Below are 27,695 nucleotides of genomic sequence, written 5' to 3'. Positions count from 1 at the left end.
CCTAGGGTTGGTTTCTGACCCGATATAAGCTTGTTAACGGATCGGGCTTATATCTAACGAGGAACTGGTGACAGCATACCATTCTAGGGTTACTGGGGGATCTTGGTAGTGGTGGACCAGAGTTTTATATATATATTCCCTGCCTGGAACAAGTGATACATATACTGCCTTCACTGCAGAGAGTCTTGATAACCAGTACTTAACAGGGTAGCCTCTCCAGAGACTACTTATCCAAGGTGCAGTTCCCTGACTGACCTGACAGTAAGGGGTCACCAGATAGCAGTGACTGGGTAAGCTCCATCACAGATTGGTGATGGCGGTGGGATATCTGTATCCCCCTGGCTATCGTTAGTCACACCAGGTGTCAAATCATTACATCTTCTTGCCTGTTTTTTTGCTACAGACCAATCCATTTCTGCACTTCAGTGCTTGCTAGGCATTCCACCATGCCAGGTTGGATCAGTGGCCTCATCATCGACCATGTCATCTTCCAATTCCTCAATCTGATCCTCCTTCTGAGTTGCGATTTGAAGATGACCTGATGGCAACTGTGTATCATGATTATCCTCCACCTTTCAGCCATGAATTGACCTTCCCCAATGTGGCTTTCTCCTGGCTGTGGGTGCTCAAATATTTTGGCCTCACCACCTCTTGACCCTCTTTAATGGTGTACGTTGAGAGGCCTGACAAATTACAAGGGAAACTTAAACCATTCCTCAGAGTGTCCAGGATTGGGATCGTATGTCTCCTGGGACTCTTGATGGTGGGAAGAAGGAGGATCAGGTTGAGGATTCAGTGGCCCAGCCTCTTGGCTACTGAGACTGGACCGTGTGGAAGACTTTGTAGTGTTGCTTGTCAACACACTAGAGCCTTTGTCTGCCATCCAACCCACAACATCCTGGCAATTGTCTGGGTTCATCAGTGGTATACCACGCTGATCACATTTTGACAGGAAGCTAGAACAAGATCCAGTCACCTTCTGATCTGGAACATGGCCTTGGCATGCACCACCACATCCATCTCCCTTAATGTTACCGTTTCTCATAATGAGTACTTTTTGCTTACGAAAAAAAAATTCCTGGTTTTATTTTTGACAAGTAACAGAGGTGTTATGTACAAATTCAAAATATCTAGCAATGTGTGCCAATTTTTTTAAGATATCAGCTTTATTACACACGGCAACTGCAGACATACAAAAATTAGAGCTAGATAGTCATACTTGCATATCTCTGCAGGCTTTGCGCCAGTTGCACAACTGCTAGATAAAGATACGCTGTTTATTAAACCAATAGAAAAGGCATCGGCTTGTGCATATTGGTGAATGGCACTCTTGTCTCTTTCCCTTGAGGAGGCTGCTTCCAAGTAAAATGAGGCTTGTACATGAGCACAACACAGACCCTAGCTTGGATACACTGTATTCAGAATTTAATTCTAGTGCTTTTGGCGTCTGGTAGAATCCAATTTACTGACATTAATCATACAGCTTCCCATTCCTGTATTGTATTCACCTTACAGCGACTTCACCCGCTATGACAGTTGTTCCATTGGGATCCTGTGGCAAAAATCAACTGTGGAGCCTACAAAACGCAGGTTTCACAACACCTGCTAGCCCTCTGCTAATTGTCGGTGAGGGCTGCACAATGACATGGTGGGGACATGGTTGTGGCAGGCAAAGCTCAAAATTAAAATTTTTAGCTGGCATTGTAAAGTGATGTTCCCCATCATTATATAGTGATGAGGAATAGGCATTCCATTATCTTGCTAACTACTTTGAATGCGTGAGGGACCTCCCAAATACAGGAGTAAGAGCTCTCCCAAATGTTTGATACAAGGTCACCTTGGGGCTCTTACCAAACCCAGGCTTCATGGCACCTGCTGGCACTCTGCTAATTGTCAGCGATGGCCGCATATTGACATGGTGGTGGACGTGGTGGTTGGCAGGCAATGCCCAAAATTAAAATGTGCAACATCCACTATGTTGGACACTTATTGAAAAGAAAAACAGGGATGGCTCGATATAAAAAAGCCTTTATTATACACAATTTGGCCAAAATAGACAATATGCAACACAAAGAGAAAAAAAGTGCCTATGTGGCACACCAATACATTAAAATCAAAATAAAATGCAAATCTGCATTAGGGACTGTAAAAATCATTTACATAAATATTATAATAATTTTCAATATAATATATAGTATATATACAATGTATGTCATAAAAACTTTACCAACAGAAATTAAAAAAATATATATAGTGAATTTTATAAAAATATATGAAAATATAATTGTAAACAGTGCAGTGATATAAATACCCCAATCTATCACAAAAAATTCCTAAATTGACCACTATAATATACAATAATAAAGTTAATATAACATGTTATTTAATATATATAAAAAATATACAAGTGCAAATGTATACAATCTATTGGAATACCAAAGGTGCATAAATACATAGCTCCATTTATATAGACCGCCCTGACGAAGGACGCTGGTTCCGAAACACACGTCGGGGAGTGCCTGGCATCACCACACGGGGCTGTCACTATACCACTGATAGGTAATATACCCATATATTGTATTTGGCGCAGTTGGTTCATTATCACCTCCCATAGTGGGGTTATATATGCTCAGTGGAGCTATATATTTATGCACCTTTGATTTTACAATAGATTGTATACATTTGCACTTGTATATTTTTTGTATATATTAAATAATATGTTACATTAATTTTATTATTGTTTATTATAGTGGTCACTTTAGGAATTTTTTGTGATAGATTGGGGTATTTATATCATTGCACTGTTTACAATTATATTTTCATATATTTTTATAAAATTCACTATATATATTTTTAAATTTTTGTTGGTATAGTTTTTATGATATATATTGTATATACAGTGGGGAAAAAAAGTATTTAGTCAGTCAGCAATAGTGCAAGTTCCACCACTTAAAAAGATGAGAGGCGTCTGTAATTTACTTCATAGGTAGACGTCAACTATGGGAGACAAACTGAGAAAAAAAAATCCAGAAAATCACATTGTCTGTTTTTTTTTTCATTTTATTTGCATATTATGGTGGAAAATAAGTATTTGGTCAGAAACAAAATTTCATCTCAATACTTTGTGATATATCCTTTGTTGGCAATGACAGAGGTCAAACGTTTTCTGTAAGTCTTCACAAGGTTGCCACACACTGTTGTTGGTATGTTGGCCCATTCCTCCATGCAGATCTCCTCTAGAGCAGTGATGTTTTTGGCTTTTTGCTTGGCAACACGGACTTTCAACTCCCTCCAAAGGTTTTCTATAGGGTTGAGATCTGGAGACTGGCTAGGCCACTCCAGGACCTTGAAATGCTTCTTACGAAGCCACTCCTTCGTTGCCCTGGCGGTGTGCTTTGGATCATTGTCATGTTGAAAGACCCAGCCACGTTTCATCTTCAATGCCCTTGCTGATGGAAGGAGGTTTGCACTCAAAATCTCACGATACATGGCTCCATTCATTCTTTCATGTACCCGGATCAGTCGTCCTGGCCCCTTTGCAGAAAAACAGCCCCAAAGCATGATGTTTCCACCACCATGCTTTACAGTAGGTATGGTGTTTGATGGATGCAACTCAGTATTCTTTTTCCTCCAAACACGACAAGTTGTGTTTCTACCAAACAGTTCCAGTTTGGTTTCATCAGACCATAGGACATTCTCCCAAAACTCCTCTGGATCATCCAAATGCTCTCTAGCAAACTTCAGATGGGCCCGGACATGTACAGGCTTAAGCAGTGGGACACGTCTGGCACTGCAGGATCTGAGTCCATGGTGGCGTAGTGTGTTACTTATGGTAGGCATTGTTACATTGGTCCCAGCTCTCTGCAGTTCATTCACTAGGTCCCCCCGCGTGGTTCTGGGATTTTTGCTCACCGTTCTTGTGATCATTCTGACCCCACGGGGTGGGATTTTGCGTGGAGCACCAGATCGAGGGAGATTATCAGTGGTCTTGTATGTCTTCCATTTTCTAATTATTGCTCCCACAGTTGATTTCTTCACTCCAAGCTGGTTGGCTATTGCAGATTCAGTCTTCCCAGCCTGGTGCAGGGCTACAATTTTGTTTCTGGTGTCCTTTGACAGCTCTTTGGTCTTCACCATAGTGGAGTTTGGAGTCAGTCTGTTTGAGGGTGTGCACAGGTGTCTTTTTATACTGATAACAAGTTTAAACAGGTGCCATTACTACAGGTAATGAGTGGAGGAAAGAGGAGACTCTTAAAGAAGAAGTTACAGGTCTGTGAGAGCCAGAAATCGTGATTGCTTGTTTCTGACCAAATACTTATTTTCCACCATAATATGCAAATAAAATGAAAAAAAAACAGACAATATGATTTTCTGGATTTTTTTTTCTCAGTTTGTCTCCCATAGTTGAGGTCTACCTATGATGTAAATTACAGACGCCTCTCATCTTTTTAAGTGGTGGAACTTGCACTATTGCTGACTGACTAAATACTTTTTTTCCCCACTGTATACTATATATTATATTGAAAATTATTATAATATTTATGTAAATGATTTTGACAGTCCCTAATGCAGATTTGCAATTGATTTCATTGTATTGGTGTGCCACATAGGCACTTTTTTTCTCTTTGTGTTGCACACTGTCTATTTTGGCCAAATTGTGTATAATAAAGGCTATTTTATATCGAGCCATCCCTGTTTTTCTTTTTCAATAAGTGTCCAACATAGTGGATGTTGTATATTGCAACCAAATGGTCTGCCATTCCATCTGGGAGACACATCTGTATTATATTTTAAAATCATAATTGGTGCATAATTAGTCTTTTATTCATATATTTTTGTTTATATATTTTTTTATACACAAATAGCTGTGTACCTTATATTTTCTCCAGTTGTGTCCGATTGTTACCAAAATTAAAATGGGCATGTTTTAACTGGCATTATATAGTGATGGGAAACATGTATTCCAATATCTTGCTAACTATTTGGCATGAAGGAGGGACCTCCCAAATGTAATAGTGAGATCTCTCCCAAATGATTCACGGCACCTGTTGGCCCTCAGCTAATTGTCAGTGAGGGCCGCATAATGAAATGATGGTGGACATAGTGGTGGAGGTGGGCAAAGCCCAAAATTAAAATGGGCATGTTTTAGCTTGCATTGTAAAGTGATGGGAAATATGTATTCCACTATCTGGCTAGCTGTTTGGCATGAGGGAGGGACTTCCCAAAAGTAGAAGTGAGCGCTCTCCCAAATGTATGATACACCCGAGGGCTCTTATCAAACTCAGGTTTCACAGCATCTGCTGGCACTCTGCAACTTTTAAGCGAAGGCCGCATAATGACATGGTGATGGACATAGTGGTGATGGCGGGTGATGCCCAAAATTCAAATGGGCATGTTCGAAATGTCATTGTAAAGGCATGGGGAATATGTATTCCACTGTCTTGCTAACTATTTGGCAAGAGAGAGGGTCCTCCAAAATGTTGAAGTGAGAGCCCTCACAAATTTTAAAGCCAAAAATAAAGCTAAAATGTTCTGTGTGAACATATGCTAAAGGGGAGGCATATATATACAGTATATATATATTTTCATTTTTATCTTGCGTTATATACATGTAATTATGAATAAAATAATGTTTCCTACCATTTTTCCCGTAAAAAAATTTTGATTTGGTAGGTCATTTTAAAAATCCGTAAAACTGGCTCAATACTCTGACAACATTATTCCCAGATACCATATGTGAATCAGACAGGCATGCAGGCATCTTCTCAATGCTGAAAAAAATATTAACAAGTGCGCTCGGTAACTTTTTTAGTATTGAGGTTTAAAATAAAAATAAAACAGAACTTAAAAAACTGGTGCTGTCATTAAAAAGCCAATTAAAAATACTTAGGGCAATCAGAGTATAAATGGTTCATTCACAATGATAATGTGCACAATTATATCAGATGAAGGAGACAGAAGTCTCTGAAACACGTCTGATAGTTTTTGGCCCACATTGCGATCTTTAGCTTTTTTCATTTTGACTGCAGCCAGGCATAACACGTGACTCTGACGTCACGCCAGGTCCTGTGCTGATGAGCAAAAGTGTGATCAGTGAGCACAGAGGTTATTGCCTTTTCTTTCCCGGGCGGTAAGCCTAACAGTGTCTGCTACCGGCCGGAGCAGCACTGTGTTATAAGCTAATTCACTGAACAACTTTTCTGGGACCTTTCTACAAGCACCCGGATTATCTTCACTGTGGGTCATTGCTTCTTTGACTGCAACTTGGAATATTTCTTCAGGACATCATTGAATTATTTGCATCCAGTCACATGAGGTACATTCTTATACTGATCTAATTGTGAACATTATCATTTTGAATGAACCATTTATACTCTGAATTCCCTAAGTATTTTTAATTGGCTTTTTAATGACAACACCAGTTTTTTAAGTTCTGCTTTTATTTTTCTTTTAAACCCAAATACTAAAAAAGATACCGAGCGCACTTGCTAATATGTTTTTCAGGTTTTATCTTGAAAGTTGTGGTGACTATTGTCTTCTACTTGTGCTGCTGGTACTTTTTATGCAAGTGAGCGCCACTGTATGATAATTATTTAATCTTCTCAGTGCTGTTACCATTAGTTTTAGCTCATTCCCATCAATTTCAGCTTTTTCGCATGCCCCCAGACCTTTTTCTTGGGTCCAGCAGAAGAATATTCAACTTTCCCATTGGATTGCATTGGATTCATTATTTAGTACGAATACACTGATATTAGAAACTATTTGTGCCGATTTTCCCGAATACAAATATTTCACCATTTGATCATCACTATTAGTTATCAATGTTATGCTACAGGAATAGTTAAACATTTTCAAGTATATAAAGAGTAAAATCTTACAAACAGGCAAATACACAGACTCAGACAAAATGAAAGGGAAGGGTAAATTATATGGAATGTTAAGCCCTAGTTATATCCATCTCATAGAGGATATATATTTAACGGCCCAAAAGGAATCCCAAGGAGACCAAATAAGGTTAAATCTCTGTACAGTATGGTCATTAAGGGCTGCCCTGTTAGGGACGGCGGAACGTACTAAATATTAAATAACAGAAAGTGTGATCGCCGCCTGGGGTCCACCGTGCAGAGGTGTTAAACAGCTGCTATATAATGTCAGATGCGCTATATGGCAGTATAGCACACGCGGGTTATACGTCACCTGTAGAGAGGAGTGAAACAGGTCGGTCAGATTAATAAATCGCCGACTTTCACCAAAGTCAGGTTTTGCCGATCGAAACCCGACCCTAGCGTGAGGTCGGCCATGAGGTCGCCGATCAGTGTGCCAACGTCGCGTTTCAAATAATGCTTTCAGCGCCTTTTCTCACCCAATGATGGAGGACGCACACTGTGGGCAACGCGATGACATGCGCAGCAGCCAACACCTTGTTAGAGAAGGGCATTGAAGTGATTGGCTGGCTTTGTGTGGTGTCACAGGGGGTATAAAAGGCTGTGAATGCCGACCGCCATCTTACTTCTGCCGATCTTACAATACGGAGAGGTGCTGCTGCTGATTCTGAACAGGGAGAGCGTCAGGCAGGGAAGAAGAAAAAAAAACTGCTTCTGCTGATAGCGCTTTTCACTGTACAGTTAGTGTGCAGTGAAAGGGGAGGATTTTTGTTGTGTGCAGCAGTGCTGGTGGTGATTAGGCTGCCTTTTAAGGCTACCTGATAGCTGCATTGCTGTGTGCACACTGCTGTTCAAACTGCTTTTTTCAAAGCACTCCAAATTTTATTATTTTGTCCTGATGAGTTACTGTGCATTCATTTTTTCACACACCATCTAGCGGTGTACGCTCCTCACACACTACCGTGTACCGGCTGGTATCACGGACAAATAGAAGCTATCTGGGTGTGACTCTGGAAGAAAAAGCCGAGGAGTTTGTCCGTTTTTCCAGACCTACACCTTAGAGTTGTGTTCGCTTTTCAAACAGTTTCGTATATCTGCTGTTTGATTACAGTCAAAACTAGACAGAGACAGCGTGTGTCACTCCCTATACAAATACACGGAGCTTGACAATTTTTTACATACACACACCGTACAGCGGTGTATGCTCCTCACACACTACCGTGTATTCCGGCTGGTATCACGGATAAATAGAAGCTACCTCTGTGTGACTCTGTAAAAAAGATACGAGGAGTTTGTCAGTTTTTTCCACACCTACACCTTAGAGTCATGTCCATTTTTCAAACAGTTTCGTATATCTGCTGTTTGATTACAGTCAAAACTAGAGAGACAGCATGTGTCACTCGCTATACAAAGTGTGAAAAATGAGGATAAATGAACTCATGAAGATCAACATCCAACACTGCGGAGACACCATCACATGTTTCTCAACGCAGTGATTCTAGAGCAATGCCCCCATCCCTTATGGGAAATATGCAAAAACATGCAAAACACAAGCCGCGGAGACACCATCACATGTTTCTCAACGCAAGCAATGACTAGCCAGATCTTTCCCCGGGAAGGAACAACCACGGGTAGGGCAGTCTCCAATGAAGGAAACCACCTATGCCAAAACATGGTATCCATCCACAGACAGCTGTTTCGGGGTATTGCTCCTCATCAGTGTGGAGTAGGAAACTGGCTAGTAGGAGCAATGCCAAGTAAAAGACTGTGAAAAATGAGGATGAATGAACTCATGGAGATCAACATCCAACACTGCGGAGACACTATCACATGTTTCTCAACGCAGTGATTCTAGAGCAATGCCCCCATCACTTATGGGAAATATGCAAAAACATGCAAAACTCAAGCCGTGGAGACACCATCACATGTTTCTCAATGCAAGCAATGACTAGCCAGGTCTTTCCCCAGGAAGGAACAACCACGGGAAGGGCAGTCTCCAATGAAGGAAACCACCTATGCCAAAACATGGTATCCATCCACAGACAGTTGTTTCGGGGTATTGCCCCTCATCAGTGTGGAGTAGGAAATTGGCTAGTAGGAAAAATTCACAGGCTTTTACTAGGCATTGCTCCTACTGGCCAGTTTCCTACTCCACACTGATGAGGGGAAATACTCCGAAACAGCTGTCTGTGGATGGATACCATGTTTTGGCATAGGTGGTTTCCTTCATTGGAGACTGCCCTTCCCGTGGTTGTTCCTTCCCGGGGAAAGACCTGGCTAGCCATTGCTTGCGTTGAGAAACATGTCATGGTGTCTCCGCGGCTTGTGTTTTGCACAGGAAGGTAAAGAGGAAGGTGCAGATGACTTTGAAGAGGAGGTGATGGATGACCCAGTTCTGGACCCGGATTGGCATCCCTTGGGGGAAGAGGGTGGCACTGGCAATAGTTCAGATAAGGAGAAGGATCCGCAGCAGGCATTGACATCGCAGCAGCGGTTATCTAGCAGGCCCGTAGCTGTCCTAAAACGTGGAACAAAAACTTAAAGAGTTGCAGGAAAGCTTGACCAGACGGTCAACTTAGCATAGCGTGCATGGCCAGAAAATGTTTACCATAGTAGGAAGAGTGCAGTGTGGCACTTTGTCCAAAATCCTACTGACGAAGCAAAGGTTATCTGTAAGAAGTGCGGAAGGACCTTTAGCCGAGGTAAACAACTCAGAAATTTGAATACCAGTTGCATGCTTAGACATTTAATCAACATGTACTTGCAAGCGTGGACGGACTACAAAACCTCAGGTGGCACATGTGCACCTGCTCCGACTGAAGGTAGCCAACAACGCTCCATCGCTACCCCCACTGTAAGACCACCGCCACCATTAAGCACACCACCAGCACTAAATGTGGAGGTGTCGTCGCAAGGCCAAAGCACTCAGGGAATCACAATGGTTTTGCAACACAACACTGAATCTAGGCATCAACACGAATACCATCACCAACCCCCTCTCACTCCATCCGGTCCACTGCTACTTCCCCCATATGCAGCTCTCCTGTCCAGCTCACCCTACCAGACACTCTGAGTAGGACAAGAAAGTACTCATCCTCTCATCTGCGTACACTGTGTTTGAATGCCTACATTGCCAAACTAATCTCATTAGAGATGATGCCCTACCATTTTGTTGAAAGTGAAGCTTTCCGCGAGCTCATGGCCTATGCTATGGCCACGCTATGACCTACCCAGTCGTCACTTCTTTTCTCGAAAAGCCATCCCTGCCCTCCACCGGCATGTGAAAGACCGCTTTGTCCATGCACTAAAACAGTCAGTGAGTGGAAAGGTGCACCACACAATGGATGCATGGACCAGTAGGCATGGCCAGGGCCGTTACGTGTCCATCACTGCGCACTGGGTTAATGTGGTGGATGCAGGCTTCACTGGGGACAGCGGCGGTGGAACAGTGCTGCCTAACCCACGGTACTAGAAACAGTTGGCTGTAGGCTTTCGCTCCGCCTCCTCGTCTATCAGTAAAAGCTCATCCACAGAGCGCAGTCGCACGAGCACTACATCCGCAGCTGGCAGTGTTGCACACGAGGTGTCCCACTATCGAACAGCTAGTGTTATGTGTCAGCAGGCTGTGCTAAAGATGATGTCTTTGGCGACAACAGACACACCATGAAGGTACTGGCCGACTACATGCAGCAACAAACAGAGTCATGGCTGGGCAGTCTACATCTTGAGGCTGGCAAGGTAGTCAGTGATAATGGCCGTAATTTTGTGGCAGCCATAGCCCGTGCAAAACTCACACACATAACTTGCCTGGCTCACACTTTGAACTTGGTGGTGCAGTGCTTCCTTAATAATTATCTGGAGTTAACATCCCTGCTCCATAAGGTGCGAAAACTGTGCTCGCACATCTGTCGCTCGGCCGTACATTCCAGTCGTATGAAGAAGCTGCAGCGATTGCTCCACCTCCCCAAGCACCACCTAATCATAGACGTTGCAACAAGGTGGAACTCCAACCTGCACAAGGTTGAGAGGCTGTGCAAACAGAGGCAGGCTGTAATGCATTTGTGGGAGGATACACGGGCAGGCAGTTTGAGGGAACACATGGAATTGTCAGGTGTGCAGTGGTCAAAGCTGAAAGACCTCTGTAAATTCCTTCAGAGTTTTGAGGAATGCACACGGCTGGTAAGCGCAGACAATGCCATCTTAAGCATGAGCATCCCACTTATGCATCTGCTCATGCAAAGTTTGATGCACATTAAGGATCAGGCAACTGCAGCGCAGGAGGAGGAGGGAAGCCTTGATGACAGTCAGCCATTGTCTGGTCAGGGAACTGTCCTGGATAAGGTGGAGGAAGAAGAGGAAGAGGAGGGGGATGAGGATGAGGGGGATGATTATTTTAGGCAGGAGGATGTTTCTCAGGGGGCAAGAGAAAATGTTGGCATTCCAAGGTCAGGGGCAGTGTTTTTGCGTTACTGTAGGGATGTGGATTTGCCAGAAACTGCTCCTCCACCCACCACGGACAGTGCATCATTGACACCAGGAACATTGGCCCACATGTGCAATTATGCCTTGCGGATCCTAAAAAGGGACCCCCGCATTGCCAAAATGATGAGGGATGACGACTACTGGCTGGCCAGCATCCTCCATCCACGCTACAAAGGCAAATTACACAACATCATGCCACAGGAGAACCTAGAGATAACATTGGCAAACAAACAAGCAACTCTGGTAAACCGTTTGAGGCTTTCCCAGGACACAGCAGCGGTGCTGGTTCTCCCACGAGCTGCAGTGGGCACAATGGAAGAGGTGTTTGTGGTGCACACAGCAGAAGTGGCGTCGGAGACAGGGGTCTAATGACCATGTTGTGGAATGATTTCTCAAGTACCGCTCACACGACTGCTAATACTGCATCGATTAAAAGTGACAGGAGGCAGCAGTTGTCAACTATGGTTACAAACTACTTTTCCTCCCATATCAATGTTCTCCCTCACAGGTCATTCCCCTTTTACTATTGGGCCTCTAAACTGGACACCTGGCCTGAATTGGCACAATATGCCTTACAGGATCTCGCTTGCCCTGCTGCTAGTGTGTTATCTGAAAGAGTCTTCAGTGCTGCTGGATCAATCCTGACAGAAAAAAGGACCCATCTGTCAACCCAAAATGTTGATGATCTAACCTTCATTAAAATGAACCATGCATAGGTTTCAAAGGATTTTGTACCACCTTCCCCTGATAACACATAGGTTACCAGAAAAGTGCCTCGGTTTTTCCCTCCTCTTCCTCGGACTTGCCCAATTATGCCCTTTGCAGCAGCTGAATGTCCAGCCAACACATCTACATATGCCCATTTTTAAACCTCCATAACTGGGCTGCCCACCCCTCACCCAACGGCTGGGGTCAAGACCTGGCACACCTGGGCAAGTGCTGTTGCTCTGAACAGGTGAATGGGCCCACTGATGGCCGACGGCAATGGCACATGGCCCCTCATAGTACAATACAGTGTTTCAGATGGTGGGAGGGCCCACTCGCCATCAGACACACCAGCGTACTATGAGGGGCCCTGTGCCAGTACCATCGACCACGATTTTGCCCCCTCTGCTTGGTCATGGCCACAGCACTTGAAAGTTGCAATACTTACCTCTTCCTGCTCCACCGCTGTCTGGGCAGTTAAATCCTTCACAGGGACGGCCATTAGAAATTTGGTGTATTGATCAATGATGGTTAAGATGTAGCTATGGTCTGTCCTGCTTGCCTCTACCTTCAGATGATCAATGGCTACCATTTGAAATGGACATCAACTTACAAGTGGATGCAGTGGTGGTTTATGATCACCTTTCACAGTTGTGATAGTCACAGACGTGTGACATTCCTGCCACCATTTTTCAATGTCTCCTTTCATCACAATCCAATAGAATCGCCTACGGCCTGTGGCTTCTGTCTTTTGCACTCCAAAATGACAAGACACATCATGATAGGCAGTGAGGACCATAGGTACATCTCTCCCTGTGATCACAAATTGATGGAGATGAGAAACGGTGATGTGATCCATGCTACTGTGATAAAGCAATCCTTTCTTCACAAAGAACGTTTTTTGCTTTCTCCACAGAGACGGTAATTCAGGGTCTGCATCGCCTCTGCAACATCTACTGGGAGGTTTTCCTGCTATGAGTAATTCTAAAATTTCTGCTAACACTCAACTTTGCGTCTATACTTGTATCCATGTAGTTTCCATTAGCGGAGATTCTTGACTTGCTGAGATTGAAATATATATGTACATTTAAAAGTACCACAACACTGTATACTTTTGTACACTTCGACTACCTTTCCCTTTTTCTACTTTTTAAATTCTGGTGTAATACATAGTGAGCCTGTGAGTGTCTGTGTCTCACTCTAGAAGTATTGATGGAAATTTAACCCTAGACTGAACACACCTGGCATGTGCTGATATAGTACCTTGCTTCAAAAATTTGTATTAAGGTATCATCTGTAGGATAACCAACTGTGCGGGGACCCTCTTCTTGCCACAGACAAACACGAGACTGAGACTGAGTTTGTATTGAACAGGTCTGTTTTTAGTGCCCATCCTTCTGTCGACAACAGCAATTCACCACAGCCATTTCACATTTCTCTGTACACAGGCCCCGATACCTTCACTTCCTTTGTAACTACAATCGTTGCGTCCTCTGTGGCTCTTCCACTGTGGCTGGCCTAGGCCCCACCACCACAGCGCTGCACCAGTCTGAGCACACCGTCCGTATGATAGCCCCAGGCCGTCTTCATCTGCAGCTACCGTCCTCTGGGCCACCCCTCCGTGACCGCCTCAACTGTCAGTCCTCTCTGTAGCCTTTCCACTGTCTCTATTTCCTCAGCAGAACTTCCTCTTTACTGTGCTCCCTTCGCTGACTGACTTTTCCAGAACCTTCCCTCTGCCTCTTATACTTCCAGTTCTGGTAACTCCGCCCACCATCACCTAACAGTTTCTCTGACCAATGGCAGTTATTCAGTCCCACTCCTACACTCTCCACTGCCCTCCAATGGGCAAGCTAAAACACTGCACCCTTTCTCTTTATCTTAGCGGTTTCAAACCTACACTGCGCTACACCTTTGCTTCTCACTACAGGCTGGTTTGTCTGTCAGTCCACCTTCCCTACATCATCCATAGTAAGTGAGTGTGTGTGGGCTATGCCTTCTATATATACGGTGAATCGGAGAAACAAATTTTTATACTATACTCGATACAGCTTGTATCTTGTTATACAGTACCTTTGTTCGACATTTATCATTACGGTCAAATCCATACTGTGTAAGCGTCTGAGAGTGACTACGGGACTATTTATCCGGAGATTTCAATTGTACCCTAAAAAATATATACTTGCTATCTTGCTATCCAGGAACTGTTTTACATTTTTATTATGGTCAAAACCAAACTGAGTGAGCGGCTGAGGGTGACTACGGAAATATATACCAATATTTTCAATTTGGCCAACACTGTATAGAGCAGAACGCTTCTGATACAGTAACCTTTTTAGCTATTTAGATTCTGGTGTAATCCATAATGAGCCTGTAAACGTCTGTCTGTTACTCGGCAATATATTTGGAACTTTAAGATTACCCCAACACTGTATACAGCTGTATGCTTGTGTTACATAACCCATTTACAGCTTTTCATATTCTTGTGTAATCCATACTGGGCCTGAGAGCGTTTGTGTCTGCCTCCTGAAATGCATACCGAGAATCTGAATGTTTACACTATGCTATATATACCTTGTATCTGGTGATAATGTTCCTCTTTGTTATTTTATTGGGTAATCCATACTGAGCCTGTGAGTGTCTGTGTATGCCTCATGAAATATATACGGAGATTTACTGTTATCCATATACTGTATAGAGCTGTACGCTTCTGATACAGTTCCATATATCTGCTGGTATTTTGGGTCCATTTTAAAAAACATGAGGAAGTATGGTGGAAGAGGACGCGGATGTGGGCGTGGAGGGCCATCTGGTACTGAAGGTGGTGGTGGTGCATGTGCTGGTAGAGCCAAAAACACAATAGCAGCTAAGGCAGGAGGTGTTTAGCCAGCATAATGGTGTAGCTCTGGAAGGCCTGTAAGGCTCCCTTTTCTGGGAGTAGGTAGACAGCTTTCAAAGCTGGAGTATCAGTAACTGTTTGTGGCTTACATTGCTGAAACAGCCTCCAGCTCTATCGCCTCCTCTTCTGAAGTTGTAAAAAATGCAAGCACTGAGTCGTAACTGCAGGCTTCTGGTCAGGAGCAACCCCTTTCCTTGTGTCCTTCACCCACACCAAAAGTGAAGAATGTGGAAGCACACACCTCAGATTACTCCATGGAGCTCTTTTCACATACCATGCCTGGGTTAATTAAAAATAGGGCCCATCATGTACTGGAGCAATGTAAATGGGGCAGATAGGGGCACATTATACACTGGAGCATAACAAATGTGGCCCATTATATATGGAGGATTATTAGAGCCCATCGTACACTGGAGCATTATCCATGAGGCCCATCATGTAGTGGAGCAATGTACATGGGGCAGATCAGACACTGGAGCAGCATCTAAGGGGCACATTATACAATGGAGCATTACAAATGTGGCCCATTATATATGGAGCATTATTAGAGCCCATCATACATTGGAGCATCATCCATGAGGCCCATCATGTACTGGAGCAATGTAAATGGGGCAGATCAGACACTGGAGCAGCATCTAAGGGGCACATTATGCACTGGAGCATTACACATGTGGCCCATTATATATGGAGCATTATTAGAGCCCATCATACACTGGAGCATCATCCATGAGGCCCATCATGTACTGGAGCAATGTAAATAGGGCAGATCAGACACTGGAGCAGCATCTAAGGGGCACATTATACACTGGAGCATTACAAATGTGGCCCATTATATGTGGAGCATTATTAGAGACCATCATACACGGGAGCATCATCCATGAGGCCCATCATGTACTGGAGCAATGTAAATGGGGCAGATCAGACACTGGAGGAGCATTTAAGGGGCACATTATACACTGGAGCATCACAAATGGGGCCCATTATATATGGAGCATTATGTGGAGCTCATCATATATTGTATGGAACATTATATGTGACTAAATATTTGGTATGGAGAAATATATGGGGCTCATTATTCTGTATGGCGCACAGTGTGGTGGCCATAACACTGTATGGAGTAATATCCTGTCCTGGTTTTGAGCTATTGTACAATTTAAAATAGATCAGTCATGTAATGTAAGCAGTGAAGTATGTGTCATTGTACTATACCTATATTTCTGTGGTAAAGGTGCCAGGAAGGGCGCCGAAACGCGTAGGAAGAAATAAAGAAGCACTTTGTTACAACATCTTGCATCCCAGGTGATTTTGTGGACTCAGCAGCGCGGACTGTGGCACACCTTGCTTCCCATATTCTCTGGTAGTTTTTCCACGATGGAGTGGTCGGTGGAGGTCCTGCAGCAGCTGATACAGTGTTATGTCTTCAAGCCAGTTGTGGGTCACACAACTGGAATAGGTGAGTGGAATTGCATTACACCACTCACATCGTAGTGTCACTAGTGATAGGGCACTATTGCGCCTCTTGTTCCCCCACCCTTTTTGTATTGATATATTTCTGTGGTGTATCGGAGCATCATGAGTTGTGGTATGTGTTAAAGGGTCGCACTGACACTCTTTGGCCCAGGGCACACGAAAACCTGGAGTCAGCCCAACCCCCCCACAACTTTAGCCAAATAACCCCCAGTTTTCGATGCATAACTATTCTTAGGCAGTAAATTAAGGTTGACAAGCTTCAATTAAAAGAATTGATGTTTTTGGCATTGAAATGGGCACTGTAGGTGTGTTTACTGTCTTTCACTCCCTGCTGACTTTGCTTCCCCATTGACTTGCATTGGGTTTCATGTTTCAGTCGTCCTCCGACTTTTCCCTATAGTCGGCCGATTTTGTTCGACCCGACTTTTGCGAAAGTCGGGTTTCATGAAACCCGACTCGAACCGAAAAAAGGCAAAGTCGCTCATCTCTAGTCACCCGATGTGCGCTGGCAAGCTCTATTAACCTCACAGAGACGCCTAAGTTATAAACATAAATGCAGAGCCTGTTGACCTCACAGGTCTCAGAGGTGTGCACACACGGTATACGGTCACAGTACTAGGCCCAAGACTCAGGGTCAATGTCTGTCTAGACCTACTGTGCATGCGGCGTCGCTACCGCGGACGCCAATAAGTGCTGCTGACTGCAGCGCGGCGACCGACTTAGCTGCCACACAACAATGCCCAAGAGGGGGCTCACTGTCGGACGCTAGTGCTGTAAGATGTGAACTGTGGCCTGTAGCACGCCACTGACTGGCGCTGACTCTACGACTAAGTCTCTATCCACACACGTAATATCAAAGGGAGGGGATCTTAATGAGTCATTCACAGGCACATGCATTCATCATCATTAACACAGATAGCAATTCGAATCTATACTGGCGCATGGCCGAGTGGCCATGCGGGCCTTTTATAGCCGTGCGCTTCCGGGACCTTCCAGATCTCTGAGATGGACCAATCAGATCAGGAGAAGGACCTGAGCATGTGACTCCCGATCTCCAGTGGGAGATCATCTCATGAGCATGCCCAGTAGTGTGGCGAGAGGACTTAGCCTCTGGAGTGGCTTGCTGCAGAGCAGGCTGTACTACTATTGCTGGTCCAGAGGTGGCAGCAACAACTAGACCCAGAGAACTGGTCAGAGCAGGGCGTCTGGATCGCCTAGATTGCTGTGCAGGTCCCTGAGAGGTTGGAGGGGAATGGGAGACCGCTGGCTGCATGGCTCTGGATTCCTGCTGTGCAGCTGCAGGAACCCGACGCCTAACATTACCCCCTCCTAGGGCCCCCCCTTGGCCTCGCTACACTCAAAGGCCGCGATCAGGAGTGGAGCGTGGATGTTCTCCACTGGCTCCCAGGTCCGGGCCTCTGGACCATGACCCTTCCAGTCCACCAAATAAAATTTTTTGCCATGTACAATCCTGCGTCCCACAATGGCGTTAACCTCAAACTCATCCGAAGACAAGTCTGATGAGCTGGCAGATGACTCGGAGAACCGGGCCATGTGAACAGGTTTGAGAAGGGACACGTGGAAGACGTCAGAGATGGCCAAATGTGGTGGAAGAGCCAGGCGGTAGACCACCGAGCTGATTCACTCGAGAACCTTAAAAGGTCCGATGTATCGCGGCGCAAACTTGGTAGACTCGGCCCGCAGCTTGATATTTCGAGCAGAGAGCCACACCAAGTTGCCGGGGGAAAGGTTGGAGCGGGACGCCGATGTGTGTCGGCGGACGCCCTCATTCTTTCTTTAGAGGCTCGAATAGCATCCTGGGTGTGATCCCAAATGTCGCGAGCCTCCACTGCCCAGTCTATTACCCTGGAATCAGTGGAGGACACTGGCATTGGGACAGGGATGCATGGATGCTGGCCGTAATTAAGAAGGAACGGCGTCTGACCAGTGGAATCAGCTACTGCATTATTCAGGGCAAATTCAGCCCATGGTAGCAAGGACGCCCAGTCATCCTGCCTAGCAGAGACAAAATGCCGCAGGTACGTGACCAAGGTTTGGTTGGCTCTCCCAACCAACCCGTTCGTCTTGGGGTGATAAGAGGAGGACAGGTTTAGCTCAATGCAAAGTAGGCTGCAGAGCTCCCTCCAAAACTTGGACACGAATTGGGGACCTCAGTCACTGACAATTCTGTCCGGCATGCCATGCAAATGGAATAAATGTTTTATGAACAGTGTGGCAAGACCACGAGCGGAAGGCAACCACGCGAGAGGCATCAGATGCACCATTTTAGAAAAATGGTCGGTGACTACCCAGATGACCGTACTGCCACCAGACTTGGGCAAGCCAACCACAAAATCCATGCCAACCATCTCCCAAGGTCTGTCTGCCACCGGCAGAGGATACAATAACCCAGCTGGCCTCGGTCTCGAGGACCTGTTCCGCGCACACAAGACGCATGCCTGTATGTAATCCTTCATGTCTTGGGCCATGTGCGGCCACCAATAAGACCTTGCCAGGAGTTCTGTGGTCCTCTTATTGCCGAAGTGACCACTCACCCTGGATGCGTGTGACCACGCGAGAACCTCCGGCCATAGCTGAGGAGGGACAAAGGTCTTGCCCGGCGGCACTGACTCGAGTACAACTGGAGCATCGGACCTAAAACTCTCAGTAGGGAGAATTAGCCGAGGCTCAGCCTCCTCTTCCTCCGCTGAAACCACCGAGCGTGAGAGAGCATCCGCACGGACGTTCTTCTCCAGAGAGTGCAAGGTGAAGTGGAAGTGGGATAAGAACAGCGACCACCCAGCTTGACGAGAGTTCAAGCACTGGGCCGTTTGTAAATAGACCAGATTTTTATGGTCCGTATACACCTGGAAGGGAAACCGAGCTCCCTCCAGGAGATGTCTCCACTCGGAAAAGGTCGACTTCATTGCCAGCAGCTCCCTGTCCCCCCATGGAATAGTTCTTCTCCACCGATGAGAAGGTCTTAAAGAAGAAGTAGGGATGCTTCCGACCTTGAGCATCCTTCTGGAAAAGGACTGCTCCTGCACCGATGGAAGAAGCATCTACCTCTAGGATAAAAGGTTTATCCACATCGGGACGGTGTAAGATGGGAGCGCCATCAAAATGGGATTTTAGAGACAAGAAGGCCTTGGAGACTTGTTCAGACCAAGCATTAGGATTAGCTCTTTTCTTTGTGAGAGAAACCAGTGGAGCTACCAGTATGGAGAAGTGGGGGATGAACTGGCGATAATAGTTGATGAACCCCAAAAAGTTCTGCACCGCTTTGAGTGAATGTGGTTCCTGCCAGTCCATTACCGCTTGCAGTTTGGCCGGATCCATAGCTAACCCATGGGCCGAGATGATGTAGCCCAGGAACGGCAAGGACTCCTGCTCAAACTGGCACTTCTCCAGCTTGGCAAAAAGAGAGTTCGCCCGCAGATGGTCGAAGACCCTGCAGACATCTCTCCGGTGGGAGGTTAAATCTGGTGAAAAGATGAGGCTGTCATCCAGATAGACCACCACCGAGGTAGTGAGCATATCGCGGAAGACGTCATTAACAAAATCCTGGAAGACAGCAGGCGCATTACAGAGGCCAAAGGGCATGACCAGATATTCATAATGGCCGTCCCTGGTGTTAAATGCTGTCTTCCACTCGTCTCCTTCGCGAATGCGGATCAGGTTGTACGCCCCCATAGAGCTAATTTTGTAAAGATCCGGGCCCCTCGCAACCTGTCGAATAACTCAGAGATCAATGGAAGAGGGTACTTATTTTTAACCGTTATGGCGTTGAGACCTCTGTAATCAATGCAGGAACGTAACTCTCTGCTCTTCTTCTGCACGAAGAAGAACCCTGCACAAGCCGGCGACACCGACTTTCTGATAAAACCTCTTGCCAGGTTCTCCTGGATATATTGAGACATAGCCTCCATCTCGGGGAGTGGTAGCATATACACGCAGCTTCTAGGAGGTTCCATGCCTGGCAATAGATCTATCGGACAATCATAAGGACGGTGCGGCAGAAGCGTCTCCGCAGATTTTTTTAGAGAAGATGTCAACGTACTGATGGTACGGTTTGGAAAGCACGGAGAAATCCACGGGTACTTCAGTGGAAGCTACCTGAACACTGCCCCTCAGGCACCTTCCCTCACAGTCCTTGCTCCAACCCAGAATATTCCCTGAAGCCCAATCAATATGAGGGGAATGGCAACGGTGCCCGGGAACACCGAGAAGCACCTGGTCGATGCCATCAGGCAAAATGAACAAGGACAAAATCTCAGGGTGTGACGGTGAGATTGAGAGACCGAGTGGTGCTGTCTGGTGGGTTACCGGAGATGGTAAAGGTGCATCATTAACCACCCTGATGGTCAGGAGTTGAGGCAGTAACACCAGAGGAATAGCGTGCTTTAGGGCGAAGGTCATGTACATAAAGTTCCCTTCTGCCCCAGAATCCACCGTGACCTCTACCTCCCAGGTGGAAGCCCCACTGTTGTGAGTTCATTTTCCCCTTCACTACTGAAGCCCGAGGAACTTCCTCTTCTGGTGAAGAAAGGTAGTGAGCCTGATTGTCAAACACCTGGGGCTGATGATGATGACTGGCTGAGTGGAGTTAATGACTGGATATAAGGCTGCCGACGCCCTTCTGGCCTGCGGGTGATTTCTCTGTGGACTTCTAGGAAACTAGTCTGATTCCTGCTCATCTAAGGCTAGTTTCACACTTGCTTTTTTTTGCAGCGCGTTTTTCCCGCAAAAAAACGCATTGAAAAAACGCATACAAAAGCATACAACTGCTGCGTTTTTTTCAAGCATTTTTATGAGCATGCATGAAAAAAACGCAGCGTTTTTATGTGTTTGTATGCGTTTTTAGTGCGTTTTTACCACGTTTGCATTTTTTCCAAACATTAGGTGGCCCTCACACTAACCCAAACCATGACTTTACTAACCCTAACCCTAACCCTAACCCTAACCTTGACCCTAACCCTAACCCTAACCCTAACCTTGACCCTGACCCTAACCCTAACCCTAACCCTGACCCTAACCCTAACCCTAACCCTGACCCTAACCCTAACCCTAACCCTGACCCTAACCCTAACCCTAACCCTGACCCTAACCCTAACCCTGACCCTAACCCTAACCCTTAACCAAACCATACCCTAACCATACCCTAACCCTAACCCTAACCCTGACCCTAACCCTAACCCTAACCCTAACCCTTAACCAAACCATACCCTGATCCTAACCCTAACCTTGACCCTGACCCTGACCCTAACCCTAACCCTTAACCAAACCATACCCTAACCCTAACCCTAACCCTAACCCTGACCCTAACCCTAACCCTAACCCTTAACCAAACCATACCCTGATCCTAACCCTAACCCTGACCCTGACCCTAACCCTAACCCTTAACCAAACCATACCCTGATCCTAACCCTAACCCTGACCCTGACCCTAACCCTAACCCTAACCCCCCTTAACTAACCCTAACTCTAACCCAAACCCCTAAATTCCATTGTCTAAACTAATGGTAAAAAAAAAACGCATGTGCAAAAAAACGCATACATAAGCATGCCAATGGGCACATATGCTCACCATAGACTTATAATGGGTGTCTTGCTGTAAAAAAATGCATTGCGCGCGCATGCGTTTTTTTGAGGCAAGTCGGACACACAAAAAATGCAACAGGTTGCATTTTGTGCGCCCGAGCGCATACCGCAAAAAACGCATGCGCGGAAAAACGCGTACAAACGCATGTGTATGCGCACATAAGCGCATCCCATGCAAAGTATAGGAAAAAAAACGCATGCGCTATTTAGCACTAAAATACCGCGAAAAAAACGCAAATGTGAAACCAGCCTAAAGCTAAGATTTCTGCTTTGCCTTTTTGCATTAGTGTTTTGTTTTCCTTGCTTTTCTGGATTCTGCCATTCCCTGCTGGGGTGAGCTGAATCTCCTTTTGCCTGTTGCTCTGTCTTCAGAATATTCCTGAGTGCTGACATAGCTTTTTTGAAGCCTAGCGTCTTCAGGGCCTTTTTTACTGTCAGTTGGTTGGCTCTTATTTTCATAGGGTTTTTCACGGATTGCAGACAGCAGCCTTCCTGTCCTTTCCTATCTAAGCTAGCGTGGGCCCCATCTTTGCTCAGTCTATCTTTCTGTCTGTGTTTTGTTCTTTCTTCTTGCTTCACCGTCATTATATGTGGGGGGCTGCCTTTTGCTTTGGGGTCTGCTCTGGGGCAGTTTAGATTTCCCTTTCTGTCTTTAGACTATGTAGTCCTCCGGCTGTGATCGAGGGGCCTAGGGCATCGTAGGAGCCCCCCACGGCTACTGCTAGTTGTGTTGATAGGTTCAGGGGTCTGCAATCCGATAGCTGACAACTTCTCTGGTTTTCTGGACTTAGCTAGCATTTCTATTTTTGCCTCCTACGGTGACTCAATCATAACAGAATCACCCGCCATACCGCAGATTCTAGGGTACTCAATAGCAGGAAAGAATTGTATAAAAAAAAAAAAAAAAAAAGGTGTGCATATTTTTTCCTCTATATCTCTGAGGCCGTAGGGGGAATTTTTTTTTCTCTCAATGGAGATAAAGCAATTGTCTGATCGTGTGGAGCAGCTCGCTGCGGAAGTGCGGGGAATTTCCGCCTACCTTGCTCATTCACATGCTGCTGAACCAAAGATTCCTACACCTGATGTATTTTTTGGGGATCGGTCTAAATTTTTGAATTTCAAAATTAATTGTAAATTATTTTTTGCCTTGAAGCTTAACTCGTCAGGGAGCTCCGCGCAGCAGGTTAAAATTGTCATCTCTTTGCTGCGTGGCGATCCCCAGGATTGGGCGTTTTCTTTGAAACCAGATGATCCTATTCTGACTAATGTGAATGCATTTTTTCAGGCCTTGGGGTTGTTGTATGATGAACCTAATGCCATTGATCAGGCTGAAAAGACCCTGCTGGCATTGAACCAGGGTCGTGATTCTGCAGAATTGTACTGTCAAAAATTCCGAAAGTGGGCAGTACTTACTACCTGGAATGATAATGCCTTGGCTGCTCTCTTTTGGAAGGGGTTGTCAGAAGCCATAAAAGATACTATGGTGGGATTTCCTGTTCCCTCTGGTCTTGACGATTCTATGTCTTTAGCCATTCAGGTGGATCGGCGTTTACGCGAACGCAGAGCTGCACGAGAGGTGTTGCCACCTGTTGAACAGATGTCTGAACCTATGCAATGTGATAGAGTTTTTTCCAGAGAGCAGCGTCAGGAGTTCAGAAGGCGTAATAAGTTGTGTTTTTTCTGTGGAGATGCCTCGCATATTATTTCTGTCTGTCCTAAACGCGAGAAACGCTTTGCACACACGTTTTCTGTTGGTGGTGTTCAACCTAAGTTTCTTCTGGCTATTACTCTGATCTGGTCCCTGTCCACATTTTCCGCCAAGGCTTTTGTGGATTCGGGAGCAGCTCTAAACCTAATGGACTTGGATTTTGCTAAACGTTGTGGATTTCCGATGACACCTCTGCAGACGCCTATCCCTTTGAGGGGGATTGATGCTACTCCTTTGGCTAAAAATAAACCTCAGTTTTGGACACAGGTGGTAATGCGGGTCGCCCCAGACCATCAAGAAAATTGCAAGTTTTTGGTGTTACATAATCTGCATGATACTATTGTTCTGGGGTTTCCCTGGTTACAAATTCATAATCCAGTTTTGGATTGGAAATCTGTGTCTGTGGTGAGTTGGGGTTGTCGGTGTGCCTTTAGGGAGGCTCCGGTGTTTTCCACCTCTCCTCAGTCGCATGGTGTTCCTGATTATTTGGCGGACTTTTATGATGTATTTAGTGAGAATGAGTCTGCATCTCTGCCTCCTCATAGGAATTATGACTGTGCTATTGAACTGAGCCCGGGGTGTAAATTTCCCAAGGGTCGGCTCTTCAATTTATCTGTACCCGAGCACGAGGCTATGCGATCCTATATTAAGGAGGCGTTGGAGAAGGGTCATATTAGACCATCCTCGTCACCCTTAGGTGCCGGTTTTTTTTTGTAGCCAAAAAGGATGGATCATTAAGACCTTGTATTGATTATCGTGCTCTCAACAAAATTACTGTTAAATATCAGTATCCGTTACCCCTGATTTCTGATCTATTCTCCAGAGTTAAAGGTGCTTGCTGGTTTACCAAGCTTGACCTTAGGGGGGCGTATAATCTTATTCGCATTAAGCATGAGGATGAATGGAAGACGGCGTTTAATACTCTGGAGGGACATTTTGAGTACCTGGTGATGCCTTTTGGGCTCACTAATGCCCCTTCTGTCTTCCAGTGCTTCATGAACGATATTTTCCGAGATTTTGTCGATAAATTTTTGATTATCTATCTGGATAATATTTTGATCTTCTCCAAGGATTGGGATTCTCATGTGGAACATATTCGGACTGTGTTCCGGATCTTGAGGGAGAATTCCCTGTATGTCAAAGGATCTAAATGCCTTTTTGGAGTACAGAGTATTTCTTTTTTGGGATTTATTTTGTCCCCGTCAACTATTGAAATGGACCCGGCCAAGGTACAGGCCATTTACGATTGGTTTCAGCCCACTTCTTTGAAGGCCCTCCAGAAGTTTTTGGGTTTTGCTAATTTTTATCAGAAATTTATAGCAAAATTTTCTAGTATTGCCAAGCCATTGACTGATTTGACTAAGAAGGGTGCTGATGTGTTAAATTGGTCTCCGGAGGCTGTTTCTTCCTTTCAGGAGCTGAAGCGAAGATTCACCTCCGCCCCGATTTTGCGGCAACCTGATGTCTCACTTCCGTGCCAGGTAGAGGTGGATGCTTCTGAGATTGGTGCAGGAGCTGTTTTGTCCCAAAAGGATCCTGTAACATCTAAAATGAATCCCTGTGCTTTCTTTTCCCGAAAGTTCTCTCCATCTGAACGTAACTATGATGTGGGGAATCGGGAACTGTTAGCCATGAAATGGGCATTTGAGGAGTGGAGACATTGGTTGGAGGGAGCTAAGCATCAAGTCGTGGTCCTCACTGACCATAAGAATTTGATTTACCTAGAGTCGGCTAAGCGCTTTAACCCTAGACAGGCTAGGTGGGCCTTGTTTTTTACACGTTTTGATTTTGTGGTTTCTTTTCTTCCTGGAACTAAGAATGTCAAGGCTGACGCCCTCTCTAGGAGCTTCTTTGCTGATTCTCCTGTGGTGACCAAGCCTGCTACCATCTTAGGCGAAGGGGTAGTTCTTTCTGCCATCTCACCCGATTTGAGACGTGCTCTGGAAGAGTTCCAGGAGGACAAACCTGAGCGTTGTCCCAGTGGAAAGTTGTATGTTCCTGACCAGTGGAAGAAAAGAGTGATGTCTGAAGTTCATTGCTCTGCTTTGGCTGGTCATCCAGGTATTTTTGGTACTAGAGATCTGGTGAGTCGGTCTTTTTGGTGGCCCTCCTTGTCTCGTGATGTCAGGAATTTTGTGCAGTCCTATTATGGGACGTGCTCCCGGTCTAAATCGTGTTCTCTCTCTAGTGGGTTGTTGATGCCTTTGCCTGTCCCCAAGAGGCCATGGACCCATATTGCAATGGATTTCATCTCTGATATGCCTGTCTCTCAAAGGATGACTGTTATTTGGGTGATTTGTGATAGGTTCTCTAAGATGGTTCATCTTGTACCACTCCCTAAGTTGCTGTCTTCCTCTGAATTGGTGCCCCTGTTTTTACAACAGGTGGTTCGCTTGCACGGGATTCCTGAGAACATTGTATCTGACAGAGGAGTCCAGTTTGTGTCTAGATTTTGGAGAACTTTCTGTTCCAAGCTGGGAATTCAGTTGTCCTTCTCCTCTGCTTTTCACCCTCAGACCAATGGGCAGACAGAGAGAACAAACCAGACCTTGGAGTCATATTTGAGATGTTTTATTTCTGCTGATCAGGATGATTGGGTTTCATTTTTGCCCTTGGCCGAATTTGCTTTAAATAATAGAGCTAGTTCTGCCACTTTGATGTCTCCTTTTTTTTGTAACTTTGGGTTTCATCCTCGATTTTCTTCAGGGCAGGTGGAGCCCTCTGCCTGCCCAGGGGTTGACACTGTGGTGGAGAGAATGCACCAGATCTGGGACCAAGTGGTGGATAAGTTATCTCTCTCCCAGGAAAAGGCCCAGCGGTTTTCCAACCGACATAGGACCATTGGTCCCCAATTTAAGGTTGGTGATATGGTGTGGTTATCATCAAAAAATATTGCTATGAAGGTGGCTTCTCCTAAGTTTAAGCCTAGATTTATTGGACCTTACAAGATTTTGGAGATTATTAATCCGGTCTCTTTTCGTTTGGCTCTTCCTGTCACATTTAAAATCCATAATGTGTTCCATAAATCTTTGTTGAAGAGGTTTGTTGAACCTGTTGTTCCGGGGGTTGCACCTCCAGACCCTGTATTGGTTGAAGGTAACATGGAATATGAGGTAGAGAAAGTACTGGATTCCCATCTGGCTAGACGGAGACTCCAGTATTTGGTTAAGTGGAAGGGTTATGGTCAGGAGGATAATTCCTGGGTCTCAGCCTCTGATATTCATGCCAAAAGATTGGTGCGTGCCTTTCATCGGGCTCACCCTGATCGCCCTGGTGGCGTGGTTGAGGGTTCGGTGACTCCTCCTCAAGGGGGAGGTACTGTTGTGAGTTCATTTTCCCCTTCACTACTGAGGCCCGAGGAACTCCCTCTTCTGGTGAAGAAAGGTAGTGAGCCTGATTGTCAAACACCTGGGGCTGATGATGATGACTGGCTGAGTGGAGTTAATGACTGGATATAAGACTGCCGACGCCCTTCTGGCCTGCGGGTGATTTCTCTGTGGACTTCTAGGAAACTAGTCTGATTCCTGCTCATCTAAAGCTAAGATTTCTGCTTTGCCTTTTTGCATTAGTGTTTTGTTTTCCTTGCTTTTCTGGATTCTGCCATTCCCTGCTGGGGTGAGCTGAATCTCCTTTTGCCTGTTGCTCTGTCTTCAGAATATTCCTGAGTACTGACTTAGCTTTTTTGAAGCCTAGCGTCTTCAGGGCCTTTTTTACTGTCAGTTGGTTGGCTCTTATTTTCATAGGGTTTTTCACGGATTGCAGACAGCAGCCTTCCTGTCCTTTCATATCTAAGCTAGCGTGGGCCCCATCTTTGCTCAGTCTATCTTTCTGTCTGTGTTTTGTTCTTTCTTCTTGCTTCACCGTCATTATATGTGGGGGGCTGCCTTTTGCTTTGGGGTCTGCTCTGGGGCAGTTTAGATTTCCCTTTCTGTCTTTAGGCTATGTAG

This window comes from Dendrobates tinctorius, unplaced genomic scaffold (assembly GCF_039654945.1).
Source record: "Dendrobates tinctorius isolate UK_male_01 unplaced genomic scaffold, ASM3965494v1 ptg000064l, whole genome shotgun sequence".
Lineage (NCBI taxonomy): Eukaryota > Metazoa > Chordata > Amphibia > Anura > Dendrobatidae > Dendrobates > Dendrobates tinctorius.
The sequence above is the reverse complement of the archived record's forward strand: the minus strand, read 5'-3'. Positions refer to the sequence as shown.